Here is a 16,156-nt window from a genome sequence, read left to right on the forward strand (position 1 = left end):
TTCGATCTTCCGGCTCTCGTTTAGTAGTTGTTGGAAACTACACTGCATTAGGCCTACAAATTGGGTATGGGGTGTAGAGAGATGGTGTGTTCCACTCCAAGGTGTTCTCCAGGTTGCCTTTCCTGAGCTTCGATCTTCCGGCTCTCGTTTAGTAGTTGTTGGAAACTACACTGCATTAGGCCTACAAATTGGGTATGGGGTGTAGAGAGATGGTGTGTTCCACTCCAAGGTGTTCTCCAGGTTGCCTTTCCTGAGCTTCGATCTTCCGGCTCTCGTTTAGTAGTTGTTGGAAACTACACTGCATTAGGCCTACAAATTGGGTATGGGGTGTAGAGAGATGGTGTGTTCCACTCCAAGGTGTTCTCCAGGTTGCCTTTCCTGAGCTTCGATCTTCCGGCTCTCGTTTAGTAGTTGTTGGAAACTACGCTGCATTAGGCCTACAAATTGGGTATGGGGTGTGTTGTGAATTCTGTGGCCGAGTTCACTTCTGTGGTCACAAGTGGTATTGCAGTCTCTGGGCTTCCTCCCTCAGGTGTTTTGGTGAGCTCGTTGGCTGCCTTGCTATTTAGCTCCACCTGAGTCTGTCTTCCTTGCTCCTTGTCAATGTTCCAGTGTTGGATCTGAGCTACTGCATCTTTCCTTGGGCCTGCTGCTCTGCTAGATAAGTGCTTCTAGTTTGTTTTCTGTTTTTTCTGTCCAGCTTGCTATTAACTTTTGCTGGAAGCTCTGAGAAGCAAAGGGGTGCACCGCCGTGCTGTTAGTTCGGCACGGTGGGTCTTTTTGCCCCTTTGCGTGGTTTTCGTTTTAGGGTTTTTTGTAGACTGCATAGTTCTCTTTGCTATCCTCGCTCTGTCTAGAATATCGGGCCTCACTTTGCTGAATCTATTTCATTCCTACGTTTGTCTTTTCATCTTGCTAACAGTCATTATATGTGGGGGGCTGCCTATTCCTTTGGGGTATTTCTCTGAGGTAAGTCAGGCTTGTATTTCTATCTTCAGGCTAGTCAGCTCCTCAGGCAGTGCCGAGTTGCATAGGTAGTTGATAGGCGCAATCCACTGCTGCTTATAGTTGTGTGAGGATAGATCAGGTACTGCAGTCTACAGAGATTCCACGTCTCAGAGCTCGTCCTATTGTTTTTGGTTATTGCCAGATCTTTGTATGTGCGCTGATTACTGCACGCTGTGTTGCCTGATTGCCAGCCATAACAGTACAAGGAGCCCTCCAATGATTTCCAATAGAGGGAAAAAAGAAATCCTGACATCATTTTTTTTCCTTAGCTCTGTCTTCAGTCTTTTTTTTCCCCTAGACATTAGAGTGCTTCAGGACACAGCTGTGGACATGGATATTCAGGCTCTGTGCTCCTCAATTGATAATCTCGTTGTAAATGTACAAAAGATTCAAGATACTATTGATCAGAAATCGATGCTAGAACCAAGAATTCCGATTCCTGATTTGTTTTTTGGTGACAGAACTAAGTTCTTGAGCTTCAGAAATAATTGTAAGCTATTTTTGGCCTTGAAACCTCATTCTTCTGGTAATCCTATTCAACAGGTTTTGATTATTATTTCTTTTTTGCGCGGCGACCCACAGGACTGGGCGTTTTCTCTTGCACCAGGAGATTCTGCATTGAGTAATGTTGATGCATTTTTCCAGGCGCTGGGATTGCTTTACGATGAGCCTAATTCAGTGGATCAAGCTGAGAAAAATCTGCTGGCTTTATGCCAGGGTCAGGATGATGTAGAAGTATATTGTCAGAAATTTAGGAAATGGTCAGTACTCACTCTGTGGAATGAATCTGCACTAGCGGCTTTGTTTTGAAAGGGTCTCTCTGAAGCTCTTAAGGATGTAATGGTGGGATTTCCTATGCCTGCTGGTTTGAATGAGTCTATGTCCTTGGCCATTCAGATCGGTCGTCGCTTGCGCGAGCGTAAATCTGTGCACCATCTGGCGGTATTGTCTGAGAGTAAGCCTGAGCCTATGCAGTGCGACAGGACTATGACTAAAGTAGAACGGCACGAACACAGACGTCTGAACAGACTGTGTTTTTATTGTGGTGATTCTACTCATGCTATTTCTAATTGTCCTAAACGCACTAGGCGGTTCGATAGCTCTGCCGTTATTGGTACTGTACAGTCCAAATTCCTTTTGTCCATTACCTTAATGTGCTCTTTGTCATCATATTCTGTCATGGCGTTTGTGGATTCAGGCGCTGCCCTGAATCTGATGGATTTGGATTATGCTAAACGTTGTGGATTTTTCTTGGAGCCTTTGCGGTGTCCTATTCCGTTGAGAGGAATTGATGCTACACCTTTGGCCAAGAATAAGCCTCAGTACTGGGCCCAGCTGACCATGTGCATGGCTCCTGCACATCAGGAAGTTATTCACTTTTTGGTACTGCATAATTTGCATGATGTGGTCGTGTTGGGGTTGCCATGGCTACAAACCCATAATCCAGTATTGGATTGGAACTCTATGTCGGTAACCAGCTGGGGTTGTCAGGGAGTACATGGTGATGTTCCATTTTTGTCTATTTCGTCATCCATTCCTTCTGACATCCCAGAGTTCTTGTCGGACTTTCAGGATGTATTTGAAGAGTCCAAGTCTGATGCCCTACCTCCGCATAGGAATTGTGATTGTGCTATCGATTTGATTCCTGGTAGTAAATTCCCTAAGGGTCGTTTATTTAATTTGTCCGTACCTGAACACACCGCTATGCGCAGTTATGTGAAGGAGTCCCTGGAGAAGGGACATATTCGCCCATCGTCGTCACCATTGGGAGCAGGGTTCTTTTTTGTAGCCAAGAAGGATGGTTCGCTAAGACCGTGTATTGATTACCGCCTTCTTAATAAGATCACTGTTAAGTTTCAGTATCCCTTGCCATTGATTTCTGACTTGTTTGCTCGGATTAAGGGGGCTAGTTGGTTTACTAAGATTGATCTTCGTGGTGCGTATAATCTGGTGAGAATCAGGCAGGGAGATGAATGGAAAACGGCATTTAATACGCCCGAGGGTCATTTTGAGTATCTGGTGATGCCGTTCGGACTTGCCAATGCTCCATCTGTTTTTCAGTCTTTTATGCATGACATTTTCCGTGAGTATCTGGATAAATTCTTGATTGTTTACTTGGATGACATTTTGATCTTCTCAGATGATTGGGAGTCTCATGTGAAGCAAGTCAGAATGGTTTTCCAGGTACTGCGTGCTAATTCCTTGTTCGTGAAGGGATCAAAGTGTCTCTTCGGTGTGCAGAAAGTTTCATTTTTGGGGTTCATCTTTTCCCCTTCTACTATCGAGATGGATCCGGTTAAGGTTCAGGCCATCCAGGATTGGACTCAGCCGACATCTCTAAAAAGTCTGCAGAAATTCCTGGGCTTTGCTAATTTTTATCGTCGCTTCATCTGTAATTTTTCTAGCATTGCCAGACCATTGACCGATTTGACCAAGAAGGGTGCTGATTTGGTTAATTGGTCTTCTGCTGCCGTGGAAGCTTTTCAGGAGTTGAAGCGTCGTTTTTGCTGTGCCCCTGTGTTGTGTCAACCTGATGTTTCTCTTCCGTTCCAGGTCGAGGTTGATGCTTCTGAGATTGGTGCAGGGGCGGTTTTGTCACAGAGAGGTTCTGGTTGCTCAGTGTTCAAACCATGTGCTTTCTTTTCCAGGAAATTTTCTGCTGCTGAGCGTAATTATGATGTGGGCAACCGAGAGTTGCTGGCCATGAAGTGGGCATTCGAGGAGTGGCGTCATTGGCTTGAGGGTGCTAAGCATCGCGTGGTGGTTTTGACTGATCATAAGAACCTTACTTATCTTGAGTCTGCCAAGCGCTTGAATCCTAGACAGGCCCGTTGGTCGTTATTTTTTGCTCGTTTTGATTTTGTGATTTCATACCTTCCGGGCTCTAAAAATGTGAAGGCGGATGCTCTGTCTAGGAGTTTTGTGCCCGACTCTCCGGGGTTATCTGAGCCGGCGAGTATCCTCAAGGAAGGAGTCATTGTGTCTGCCATCTCCCCTGATTTGCGGAGAGTGTTGCAGAAATTTCAGGCTAATAAACCTGATCGTTGTCCGGCCGAGAAACTGTTCGTCCCTGATAGGTGGACTAGTAAATTTATCTCTGAACTTCATTGTTCGGTGCTGGCCGGTCATCCAGGAATCTTTGGTACCAGGGAGTTGGTTGCTAGATCCTTCTGGTGGCCATCTCTGTCACGGGATGTGCGTGCTTTTGTGCAGTCCTGTGGAATTTGTGCTAGGGCTAAGCCCTGCTGTTCACGTGCCAGTGGGTTGCTTTTGCCCTTGCCGGTCCCGAAGAGGCCTTGGACACATATTTCGATGGATTTCATTTCTGACCTTCCCGTTTCTCAAAAAATGTCGGTCATTTGGGTGGTCTGTGATCGCTTTTCTAAAATGGTCCATCTGGTGCCCTTGGTTAAATTGCCTTCCTCCTCTGATTTGGTGCCTTTGTTCTTCCAGCATGTGGTTCGTTTACATGGCATTCCTGAGAATATTGTTTCTGACAGAGGTTCCCAGTTTGTCTCGAGGTTCTGGCGAGCCTTTTGTGGTAGGATGGGCATTGACCTATCTTTTTCCTCGGCCTTCCATCCTCAGACTAATGGCCAGACCGAACGAACCAATCAGACCTTGGAAACATATCTGAGATGTTTTGTTTCCGCTGACCAGGATGATTGGGTGTCATTTTTGCCGTTGGCTGAGTTCGCCCTTAATAATCGGGCCAGCTCGGCTACCTTGGTCTCTCCATTTTTCTGCAATTCTGGGTTCCATCCTCGTTTCTCTTCAGGACAGGTTGAGTCTTCGGACTGTCCTGGTGTGGATTATGTGGTGGACAGGTTGCAGCAGATCTGGACTCAGGTAGTGGACAATTTGACCTTGTCCCAGGAGAAGGCTCAGCTTTTCGCTAATCGCAGACGCCGTGTGGGACCCCGACTTCGTGTTGGGGATCTGGTTTGGTTATCTTCTCGTCATATTCCTATGAAGGTTTCCTCTCCTAAATTTAAACCTCGTTTTATTGGTCCGTATAGGATTTCTGAGATTCTCAATCCGGTGTCTTTTCGTCTGACCCTCCCAGACTCCTTTTCCATACATAATGTATTCCATAGGTCGTTGTTGAGGAGATACGTGGCACCTATGGTTCCATCTGTGGAGCCTCCTGCCCCTGTTTTGGTGGAGGGGGAATTGGAGTATATTGTGGAGAAGATTTTGGATTCTCGTGTCTCTAGACGGAAACTCCAGTATTTGGTCAAATGGAAGGGTTATGCTCAGGAAGATAATTCCTGGGTTTTTGCCTCTGATGTCCATGCCCCAGATCTTGTTCGTGCCTTTCATGTGGCTCATCCTGGTCGGCCTGGGGGTTCTGGTGAGGGTTCGGTGACCCCTCCTCAAGGGGGGGGTACTGTTGTGAATTCTGTGGCCGAGTTCACTTCTGTGGTCACAAGTGGTATTGCAGTCTCTGGGCTTCCTCCCTCAGGTGTTTTGGTGAGCTCGTTGGCTGCCTTGCTATTTAGCTCCACCTGAGTCTGTCTTCCTTGCTCCTTGTCAATGTTCCAGTGTTGGATCTGAGCTACTGCATCTTTCCTTGGGCCTGCTGCTCTGCTAGATAAGTGCTTCTAGTTTGTTTTCTGTTTTTTCTGTCCAGCTTGCTATTAACTTTTGCTGGAAGCTCTGAGAAGCAAAGGGGTGCACCGCCGTGCTGTTAGTTCGGCACGGTGGGTCTTTTTGCCCCTTTGCGTGGTTTTCGTTTTAGGGTTTTTTGTAGACTGCATAGTTCTCTTTGCTATCCTCGCTCTGTCTAGAATATCGGGCCTCACTTTGCTGAATCTATTTCATTCCTACGTTTGTCTTTTCATCTTGCTAACAGTCATTATATGTGGGGGGCTGCCTATTCCTTTGGGGTATTTCTCTGAGGTAAGTCAGGCTTGTATTTCTATCTTCAGGCTAGTCAGCTCCTCAGGCAGTGCCGAGTTGCATAGGTAGTTGATAGGCGCAATCCACTGCTGCTTATAGTTGTGTGAGGATAGATCAGGTACTGCAGTCTACAGAGATTCCACGTCTCAGAGCTCGTCCTATTGTTTTTGGTTATTGCCAGATCTCTGTATGTGCGCTGATTACTGCACGCTGTGTTGCCTGATTGCCAGCCATAACAGGGGTGTAGAGAGATGGTGTGTTCCACTCCAAGGTGTTCCCCAGGTTTCCTCGCCAATGCTTCGATCTTCATGCTCTCGTTTAGTAGTTGTTGGAAACTACGCTGCATTAGGCCTACAAATTGGGTATGGGGTGTAGAGAGATGGTGTTTTCCACTCCAAGGTGTTCTCCAGGTTGCCTTTCCTGAGCTTCGATCTTCCGGCTCTCGTTTAGTAGTTCTTGGAAACTACACTGCATTAGGCCTACAAATTGGGTATGGGGTGTAGAGAGATGGTGTTCTCCACTCCAAGGTGTTCTCCAGATTGCCTTTCCTGAGCTTCGATCTTCCGGCTCTCGTTTAGTAGTTGTTGGAAACTACGCTGCATTAGGCCTACAAATTGGGTATGGGGTGTAGATAGATGGTGTGTTCCACTCCAAGGTGTTCCCCAGGTTTCCTCGCCAATGCTTCGATCTTCATGCTCTCGTTTAGTAGTTGTTGGAAACTACGCTGCATTAGGCCTACAAATTGGGTATGGGGTGTAGAGAGATGGTGTGTTCCACTCCAAGGTGTTCTCCAGGTTGCCTTTCCTGAGCTTCGATCTTCCGGCTCTCGTTTAGTAGTTCTTGGAAACTACACTGCATTAGGCCTACAAATTGGGTATGGGGTGTAGAGAGATGGTGTGTTCCACTCCAAGGTGTTCTCCAGGTTGCCTTTCCTGAGCTTCGATCTTCCGGCTCTCGTTTAGTAGTTGTTGGAAACTACACTGCATTAGGCCTACAAATTGGGTATGGGGTGTAGAGAGATGGTGTGTTCCACTCCAAGGTGTTCTCCAGGTTGCCTTTCCTGAACTTCTATCTTCAGGCTCTCATTAAATTGTGGTTAAACGGAACAACTGCATTTGGCGTACTAGTTGGTTTGGGGCCTACTATCGGTGTCTGCCACTCCTTGCTGTTCTCCTGGTTTCCTGTCCTGAAATTCCATTTTCAGGCTCTCGTTAAGTAGTTGTTAATGTTAGACTGCATTTGGCCTACTAGTTGGGTTGGGGCCTACTATCGGTGTCTGCCACTCCTTGCTGTTCTCCTCCACTGAACAAAGCTGTGCCGCCTGTTTACTACGGTTGCCAATTTTGAACTGCATTTCGACTACTTACTGATTTGGGCCTACTCTCTGTGTCAGCCTCTCATTCCAGTTGTCCTCCACTGCAATGCCCCCTGGTTATTCCTGTGTTACCAATTTTGAACTGCATTTAGCCAACTTTATTCTTTGGGCCTATATCTGTGTTTCCTCCTCATCCTGCCCATTGCCCAGCCAGTGATAGATGAGTCTGCTGGTACATTGACCCATAACGCAACATTCCCCGTGCACGCTACACAACATCATTGTGACCCTGCTGAAAGTCAGGTTGCTCTTCCCGCATACCATACCACCTTACACGGGGACAAAGAGGAAGGTGCAGATGAAAGTGCAGGTTCCTTCATCAGGTGGGGGGAGGAATACTAGTTGGCGACGTCACTGGCACAGGGCCTCTCATAGTACGCAAAAGTGTTGCTGCCGGTGGGAGGCGCCCCCGCCGTGCAAACACACCGCTGTACTTTGAGGGGCCCTGTGCCAGTGCCAATGCCAACGAGTGGGCCCCCCCTGCTTGCTCAGGTTCACAGCACTTGCAAAGTTGAAATACTTACCTCTCCCTGCTCCACTGCCGTGACGTGGTCCAGATTTCCTGGGCCCACTAATTACTTGAACCAGCCCTACCCACCACAATTTTAGCCAAATGACCCCCAATTTCAAATGCCTTCCAATTATTATAAGGTAAATTACGCTTGACAAGCTTCATTAAGAAGAATGGATGGTTTTGACATTAAAATGGGCACTCTAGGTGTTTTCCTGGCCCCCACTCACTGCCGACTATGCTGCCCCATTGACTTGCATTGGGTTTCGTGTTTCGGTCGATCCCGACTTTACGTCATAATCGGCCGATTTCACTCGACCCGACTTTTGAGATTGTCGGGTTTCGCGAAATCGGCTCGACTCTAAAAAGGTCAAGGTCGCTCAACTCTAGTGGTCCAGCCTATAGCTTACCTCTTCATAAAAACTGATTAGATTGGTTTGACAGGAGCGATTTCTCATAAACCCATGCTGATATGGAGTTAAACAGTTATTCTCATTGAGATAATCCAGAATAACATCCCTTAGAAACCCTTCAAATATTTTACCAACAATAGAGGTTAGACTTACTGGCCTATAATTTCCAGGTTCACTTTTAGAGCCCTTTTTGAATATTGGCTGTTATGCTAGGCAATTCAGTAACACAATGTACATAGTAATCAGAGCACATACAGTGATCTGACAATAACCCAAAATAATAGAACGAGCTCTGAGACGTGGAAACTCTGTAGACCGCAATTCCTGATCCTCTCCAAACACAACTAGAGGCAGCTGTGGATTGCGCCTAAGGCTCCCTATGCAACTCGGCACAGCCTGAGAAACTAACTAGCCTGAAGATAGAAAAATAAGCCTACCTTGCCTCAGAGAAATACCCCAAAGGAAAAGGCAGCCCCCCACATATAATGACTGTGAGTAAGATGAAAAGACAAACGTAGGGATGAAATAGATTCAGCAAAGTGAGGCCCGATATTCTAGACAGAACGAGGATAGGAAAGATAACTTTGCGGTCTACACGAAACCCTAAAGAAAACCACGCAAAGGGGGCAAAAAGACCCTCCGTACCGAACTAACGGCACGGAGGTACACCCTTTGCGTCCCAGAGCTTCCAGCAAAACAAATAGACAAGCTGGACAGAAAAAATAGCAACAAATAGCAAAGAAGCACTTAGCTATGCAGAGCAGCAGGCCACAGGAATGATCCAGAGAAACACAAGTCCAACACTGGAACATTGACAGGAAGCATGGATCAAAGCATCAGGTGGAGTTAAGTAGAGAAGCAGCTAACGACCTCACCAGATCTCCTGAGGGAGGAAACTCAGAAGCTGCAGTACCACTTTCCTCCACAAACGGAAGCTCCCAGAGAGAATCAGCCGAAGTACCACTTGTGACCACAGGAGTGAACTCTGCCACAGAATTCACAACAATTGGCACCACATTTGCTATGCGCCAGTCCTGCGAAACAGACCCTGTCGCTATAGAGTCCCTTAAAAATAAGAAATAATGGTTTATCTATTACATTACTTAGTTCTCTTAGTACTCATGGGTGTATGCCATCCGGACCCGGAGATTTATCTATTTTAATCTTATTTAGCCGGTTTCGCACCTCTTCTTGGGTTAGATTGGTGACCCTTAACCCCTTACCGGCATCGGACGTACTATACCGTCCGATGCCGGCTCCCCTGCTTTGATGCAGGGCTCCGCGGTGAGCCCGCACCAAAGCCGGGACATGTCAGCTGTTTTGAACAGCTGACATGTGCCCGTAATAGGCGCGGGCAGAATCGCGATCTGCCCGCACCTATTAACTAGTTAAATGCCGCTGTCAAACGCAGACAGCGGCATTTAACTACCGCTTCCGGCCGGGCGGCCGGAAATGACGTCATCGCCGACCCCCGTCACATGATCGGGGGTCGGCGATGCTTGTGAATGGTAACCATAGAGGTCCTTGAGACCTCTATGGTTACTGATTGCCCGTCGCTGTGAGCGCCACCCTGTGGTCGGCGCTCACAGCACACGTGCAATTCTGCTACATAGCAGCGATCAGCAGATCGCTGCTATGTAGCAGATGCCTGCTTCTAGCCTCTCATGGAGGCTATTGAAGCACGGCAAAAGTTTTAAAAAAAAGTTTTAAAAAATGTGAAAAAAATAAAAAAACATAAAAGTTTAAATCACCCTCCTTTCGCCCCAATCAAAATAAATCAATAAAAAAAAATATCAAATCTACGCATATTTGGTATCGCCGCGCTCAGAATCGCCCGATCTATCAATTAAAAAAAAGTATTAACCTGATCGCTAAACAGCGTAGCGGGAAAAAAATTCGAAACGCCAGAATTACGTTTTTTTGGTCGCCGCGACATTGCATTAAAATGCAATAACGGGCGATCAAAAGAACGTATCTGCACCGAAATGCTATCATTAAAAACGTCATCTCGGCACGCAAAAAATAAGCCCTCAGCCGACCCCAGATGATGAAAAATGGAGACGCTACGAGTATCGGAAAATGGCGCAACTTTTTTTTTTTTTTTAGCAAAGTTTGGAATTTTTTTCACCACTTAGATAAAAAATAACCTAGTCATGTTTGGTGTCTATGAACTCGTAATGACCTGGAGAATCATAATGGCAGGTCATTTTTAGCATTTAGTGAACCTAGCAAAAAAGCCAAACAAAAAACCAATGTGGGATTGCACTATTTTTGCAATTTCACCGCACTTGGAATTTTTTTCCCGTTTTCTAGAACACGACATGCTAAAACCAATGATGTCGTTCAAAAGTACAACTCGTCCCGCAAAAAATAAGCCCTCACATGGCCAAATTGACGGAAAAATAAAAAAGTTATGGCTCTGGGAAGGAGGGGAGCGAAAAACGAACATGGAAAAACGAAAAATCCCCCTGTCATGAAGGGGTTAATATAGGGTTTTCATTGTTTCTTGGGATTTCACCTAGCATTTCATTTTCCACCGTGAATACCGTGGAGAAGAAGGTGTTTAATATGTTAGCTTTTTCCTCGTCATCTACAACCATTCTTTCCTCGCTATTTTTTAAGGGGCCTACATTTTCAGTTTTTATTCTTTTACTATTGATATAGTTGAAGAACAGTTTGGGATTAGTTTTACTCTCCTTAGCAATGTGCTTCTCTGTTTCCTTTTTGGCAGCTTTAATTAGTTTTTTAGATAAAGTATTTTTCTCCCTATAGTTTTTTAGAGCTTCAATGGTGCCATCCTGCTTTAGTAGTGCAAATGCTTTCTTTTTACTGTTAATTGCCTGTCTTACTTCTTTGTTTAGCCACATTGGGTTTTTCCTATTTCTAGTTCTTTTATTCCCACAAGGTATAAACCGCTTACACTGCCTATTTAGGATGTTCTTAAACATTTCCCATTTATTATCTGTATTCTTATTTCTGAGGATATTTCCCAGTCTACCAGATTAAGGGCATCTCTAAGCTGGTCAAACTTTGCCTTCCTAAAGTTCAGTGTTTTTGTGACTCCCTGACAAGTCCCCCTAGTGAAAGACAGGTGAAACTGTACAATATTGTGGTCGCTATTTCCTAGATGCCCAACCACCTGCAGATTTGTTATTCTGTCAGGTCTATTAGATAGTATTAGGTCTAAAATTGCTGCTCCTCTGGTTGGATTCTGCACCAATTGTGAAAGATAATTTTTCTTGGTTATTAGCAGAAACCTGTTGCCTTTATGGGTTTCACAGGTTTCTGTTTCCCAGTTAATATCCGGGTAGTTAAAGTCCCCCATAACCAGGACCAGCATGGTACGGGGGTTCGCTCCAGGGACAGGTGGTTTCGGTGGGACCCTATGCGCTCTCTCTACCGCGAACACTTTTGTCAGCGCCGTATCTCCAAAAGTCTATAACAGCCATTTTTCAATATACTCAGTTGGATTCCTCTCTTCAGCTTTTTCAGGGATGCCCACTATGCGTATATTATTTCTTCTGGACCTATTCTCAAGATCCTCATTTTTTGCCGCCAATTCAGCTATTGCTTGAGTGAACTTCTTCTCAGCTTTTTGCAGCTGCACTATATGATCTTCTGCAGTGCTCACTCTCTCCTCTACCTCCCCCACACGTTTGTCAATCTTCTGCATGGCTGCGTTTATCTGGGCTGTGTCCCCCTTAACCTCCTGTATCTGTAGGGTCAGAGACTGTTTACATGAAGAAACCAACGCAAAAACGTCTCTTAGGGTAGGCTCAGCTTCTGGCGCCGTATCCTTAGGTCCCCCTACTGCCACCGCCATATTGCTCTCCTTTCCCCCCTGTTGTACCTCATGCTCTCCTGCTGGGTTCTCTTCCTCTTCCTCCTCCTCTGTATCAGCTCCGGTTTCCTCCTCTGCAGCCTCCACTCTTACAAACTGCTGGAGCTTTGCCGCCACCTCCATGCGTTTCTTACATGCGGCGTTCTCTTTATCCGCCTTCTAGCTTGCATCGGCGCCATCTTGGCTTGCGCCTGCATCCCCGGCTCCCGCGTCTTTCTGCCTTCTCCTGGTCATTCTCTCCGTTCACGGAGCTGCCGCTCAGCACCGCCGAGCTCTCTGGGTCACCCCGCAGCCGGTAAGCCTCCCCTGGAGCCGTTCAGCGGCGGCTATACAGGATTTTATTAAGCACAGCAGCGTGAGCTCTCTGCCGCACGTCCGCTCACATGGACACTCAGGCCACGCCCCCCCAGGGATACCATTCTTTTACTAATGAGATAGAACCTTTTGGAGGTGTAGAGATTCGAATCGTCCTATGAAGAGATTGGCATAACTCCGTGCGAAGCGAGTAGCCATAGCACAGCCCCCACGGCCGATAGGACAGACCCTCAAAGCAGAACAGATTGCGCTCTAAAACAAAAGATATGCTCTGCAATAGGAAATCCCCCTGATTGGTAGGCATTGATTTGTCTTGGTTGAAGTAATATTCCACTGCTTTAATACTCAAATCGTGTTTGTTTGAATTGAAGGAGCTAATATCTAAAGTGAAAAAGGAAAATTCAGACGGAAGAACTAGCTGATTAAATTCCATAATTCGATGGGATGAATCCTGTATATAAGATGGTAAACTAGCCACATGTGGCTGCAAAAACGATCAGTACAGTGAGATGAGTGTGCTGTTATATAGCTGATGCCCAAAATAAAGGTCAATAGGAACATCCTATTTAATTATACACCTGATGAGGGAGCCTGATTGGCTCTGACACGTGTAGTGTGATTAACAATAAAGCATTATACCCGCGGAACCCTATTTCGCCGGCAGCACTCAGCAGACCGCGCTATTTTCAAATGACTTGCATAAGAGAGAAATGACTCACTTCGCTCCCATGCTTTATCTATAAGGTATCATTATTATCACTAGTTTCCATCTTTTGAAACGTTAAGCCCAGTTCATTAAAGGTACCGTCACACTCAGCAACTTTACAACGAGAACGACAACAATCCGTGACATTGCAGCGTCCTGGATAGCGATCTCGTGTTTGACACACAGCAGCGATCTGGATCCCGCTGTGCCATCACTGGTCGGAGCTAGAAGTCCAGAACTTTATTTCATCGTCAGGTCGGCGTGTATCGTCGTGTTTGATAGCAAAAGCAACGATGCCAGCAATGTTTTACATGGAGCTAACAACCAGCTACAACGATAAGTGAGCCGCCGTTACGTCACTGGATCGCTCCTGCATCGCTCTGGAGTTGCCGTGTTTGACGTCTCTACAGCGACCGGCTCGTTGTCTATATCGCTGCATTGTCGCTGAGTGTGACGGTACCTTAAGTGTATGTGTCCACCGTCCGTAATGATGGCGCTTTGGACGGAGCGGAAAACTCGCTCCGCCCAAAGCGCCGCCTGCTTCTGTATGCGCGGTGATTCCGGATGTGTTCATTGCACACATCCGGAATCTCCGCACCCCATTCATAGGGCCCTGTGATTTACCTTGCGGCGACGGAGCATCGCCGCAAGGTAAACAGACATGCTGCAATCTAAAAAGACGTGCCTCAGGTCCGTAAACGCAGGGCCGCTGCTTGTTCGCACGCAGAGTGGAGACGGGATTTCATAAAATCCCCTCCACTATGCTGTAACATCTGGACGCTGCGGTTGTACACAGCGTTCAATCCGCAGCTAATCAGGATGTAATCCTGCCCGTGGACACATACCCTAAGACTGGTTTTGTAGCCTCCTGTCTTAATGAAGGTGGCACGTGCCACTTAATAAGGTGTATCTTATCACCGACACACACCACCGTGTGCATCACCAGAAATGTTACTCCTGTCAAGGACTGGAGTACATTTCTGACATGCAGGTGGCTTAACTCTTGAAGAATTTGTCACTTTGGCAGATCTGACTGTAAATGGCATGAAAATGCCAAAAGACACAATGTTTTGATGCAACTATGAGTTGTGCATAAATTTTGCTACTTTTCAAAGTGTCTTAGGCTACTTTCACACTAGCGTCGGAATCTCCCCGTCGCAATGCGTCGGGCAGAGATTCCGACGCTAGCGTTTAACGCACTGCACAACGGAGGCAGCGGATGCATTTCTCCGGCGCATCCGCTGCCCCATTGTGAGGTGCGGGGAGGTGGGGGCGGAGTTCCGGCCGCGCATGCGCGGTCGGAAAAAGTGGTCCGTCAGGAGCAAAAAACGTTACATGTAGTGTTTTTTGCTCCCGACGGTCCGCCAAAGCAAGACGCATCCGTTGCACGACGGATGCGACGTGTGGCAATCCGTCGCAATGCGTCGTCAATACAAGTCTATGGGGAAAAAACGCATCCTGCAAGCACTTTTGCAGGATGCGTTTTTTTCTGCAAAACGACGCATTGTGACGGATTGCAGATAACGCTAGTGAGAAAGTAGCCTTAGAAATGTGGGGAAAACACTGTGATGAATCAAGGCCGTTGGGAGTAGTATTCATTTACATTGGGTAAGCCGACAATGTCCCTCTGTGTTACGCCGGTTTCACTAGTCCATTTATTTCCGGTACCGGAAAAAAAAACCAGTACCGGAGATATCCACGTCTGTGTGTGTACTACGTGCAGCACACGTATGGCAACCGTATTCCAAACATGTGCCGCATCAGTAGCACATGGACGGCCACCCGGGAAGAAGCGCTACAGTAAGCGCAGTTCCCCAGCGGCTGGTGCTGAAACCGGCTCTCATCATTCTCCCTTGCTCTGCCGACGAGCAGAGGAGAATGATGAGCGTTATATTAAAGTCCAAATAATGACAGCAGGTGGGGGCTTTTGGTACTCTTATCCCCATCATCCCACACCTGCTGCCGCTAATATCAGTGACAGCAGGAGCAGATGATCGGGGTATTCCACAGCTGCCGGCTGCGATCTAAAGAAATAAATGAATGAAAAACTTGACGTGGGTTCCCCTCTATTTTCTTGAACCAACCAGACAAAACTCACAGCTGGGGGCTGCATCTCTCAGCTGTCAGCTTCTGCAAGGTTGGTTATCAAGAATAGAGGGGTCCCCACGCTGTTTTTTTAAATTATTTAAATAAATTTTAAAAACCCGACGTGGGGTCCCCCCATTTTTGACAATTAGCCTTGCTAAAGCTCACAGCTGTAGGCTGCTATTTTCAGGCTGGTAAGGGGCCATTGATATAGGCCCCCAGCCTAAAAACAGCAGCCCACAGCTGCCCAGAAAAGGCACACTATTAGATGCCCTTTTCTGGCGCTTTGCCCGGTTTTTCCCACTTGCCCTGTAGCTGTGGCAAGTGGGGAAATAACTGTGGGATTGATGTCACCTTTTAGGTGACATCAAGCTCACGGCTTAGTAATGGAGAGGCGTCTATAAGACACCCATGCATTACTAATCCTATAGTTGTATTGTTTGTAAATAAAGACATGTCCAGAATAAAATCCTTTATTTGAAAAAATGACACAGACTAATGTTCTAAATTAAACCATACTTATTGTAACACCTAATTCCCCGACTCCCTCGATCTCCTGTAATAAAAGTAAAATAATAAACCAACAATATACCATAGCTGTCCGTCGTTGTGTCCCATCGCCTGCTAAATAGTTTTCAACTTAGACAATGCCAAGATGCGACTGTCCCATCTGAAAACCACTGGTGAATGAGCTGCTGAGAGTGTGGCACCATTCACCAGCGGTGACATCATCACTGGCATTTTCCCACGGTCGGGAGGTCACTGCAGTTCAGCTGGCCTCGATGGTTATTATTTTACTTTTATTACAGGAGATTGAGGGCATCGGGGAATTAGGTGTTGCAGTAAGTATGGTTTCATTTATAATATTAAGGCTGGGTTCACATTACGTCCAAGCAGTCCGTTAGACGGACTGAGGTACACCGCGGCATAACGCGGTGTAACACAGTCCGTTAACGCTGCCATTAATCTCTATTTCGGGCGCATCGCTAGCGCACGCCCA

General features: G+C 46.6%; 1 protein-coding gene across 4 annotated transcripts in view; it reads left to right on the top strand.

Annotated features, from left to right (window-relative positions):
- The window catches only part of KIF5A (kinesin family member 5A), a 228,895-nt gene that overhangs the window by 138,194 nt on the left and 74,545 nt on the right, over positions 1–16,156 (top strand). The gene's annotated exons all lie outside the window — the stretch shown is intronic.

The sequence above is a fragment of the Ranitomeya imitator genome, chromosome 3 (genome assembly GCF_032444005.1).
Source record: "Ranitomeya imitator isolate aRanImi1 chromosome 3, aRanImi1.pri, whole genome shotgun sequence".
Taxonomy (NCBI): Eukaryota; Metazoa; Chordata; class Amphibia; order Anura; family Dendrobatidae; genus Ranitomeya; species Ranitomeya imitator.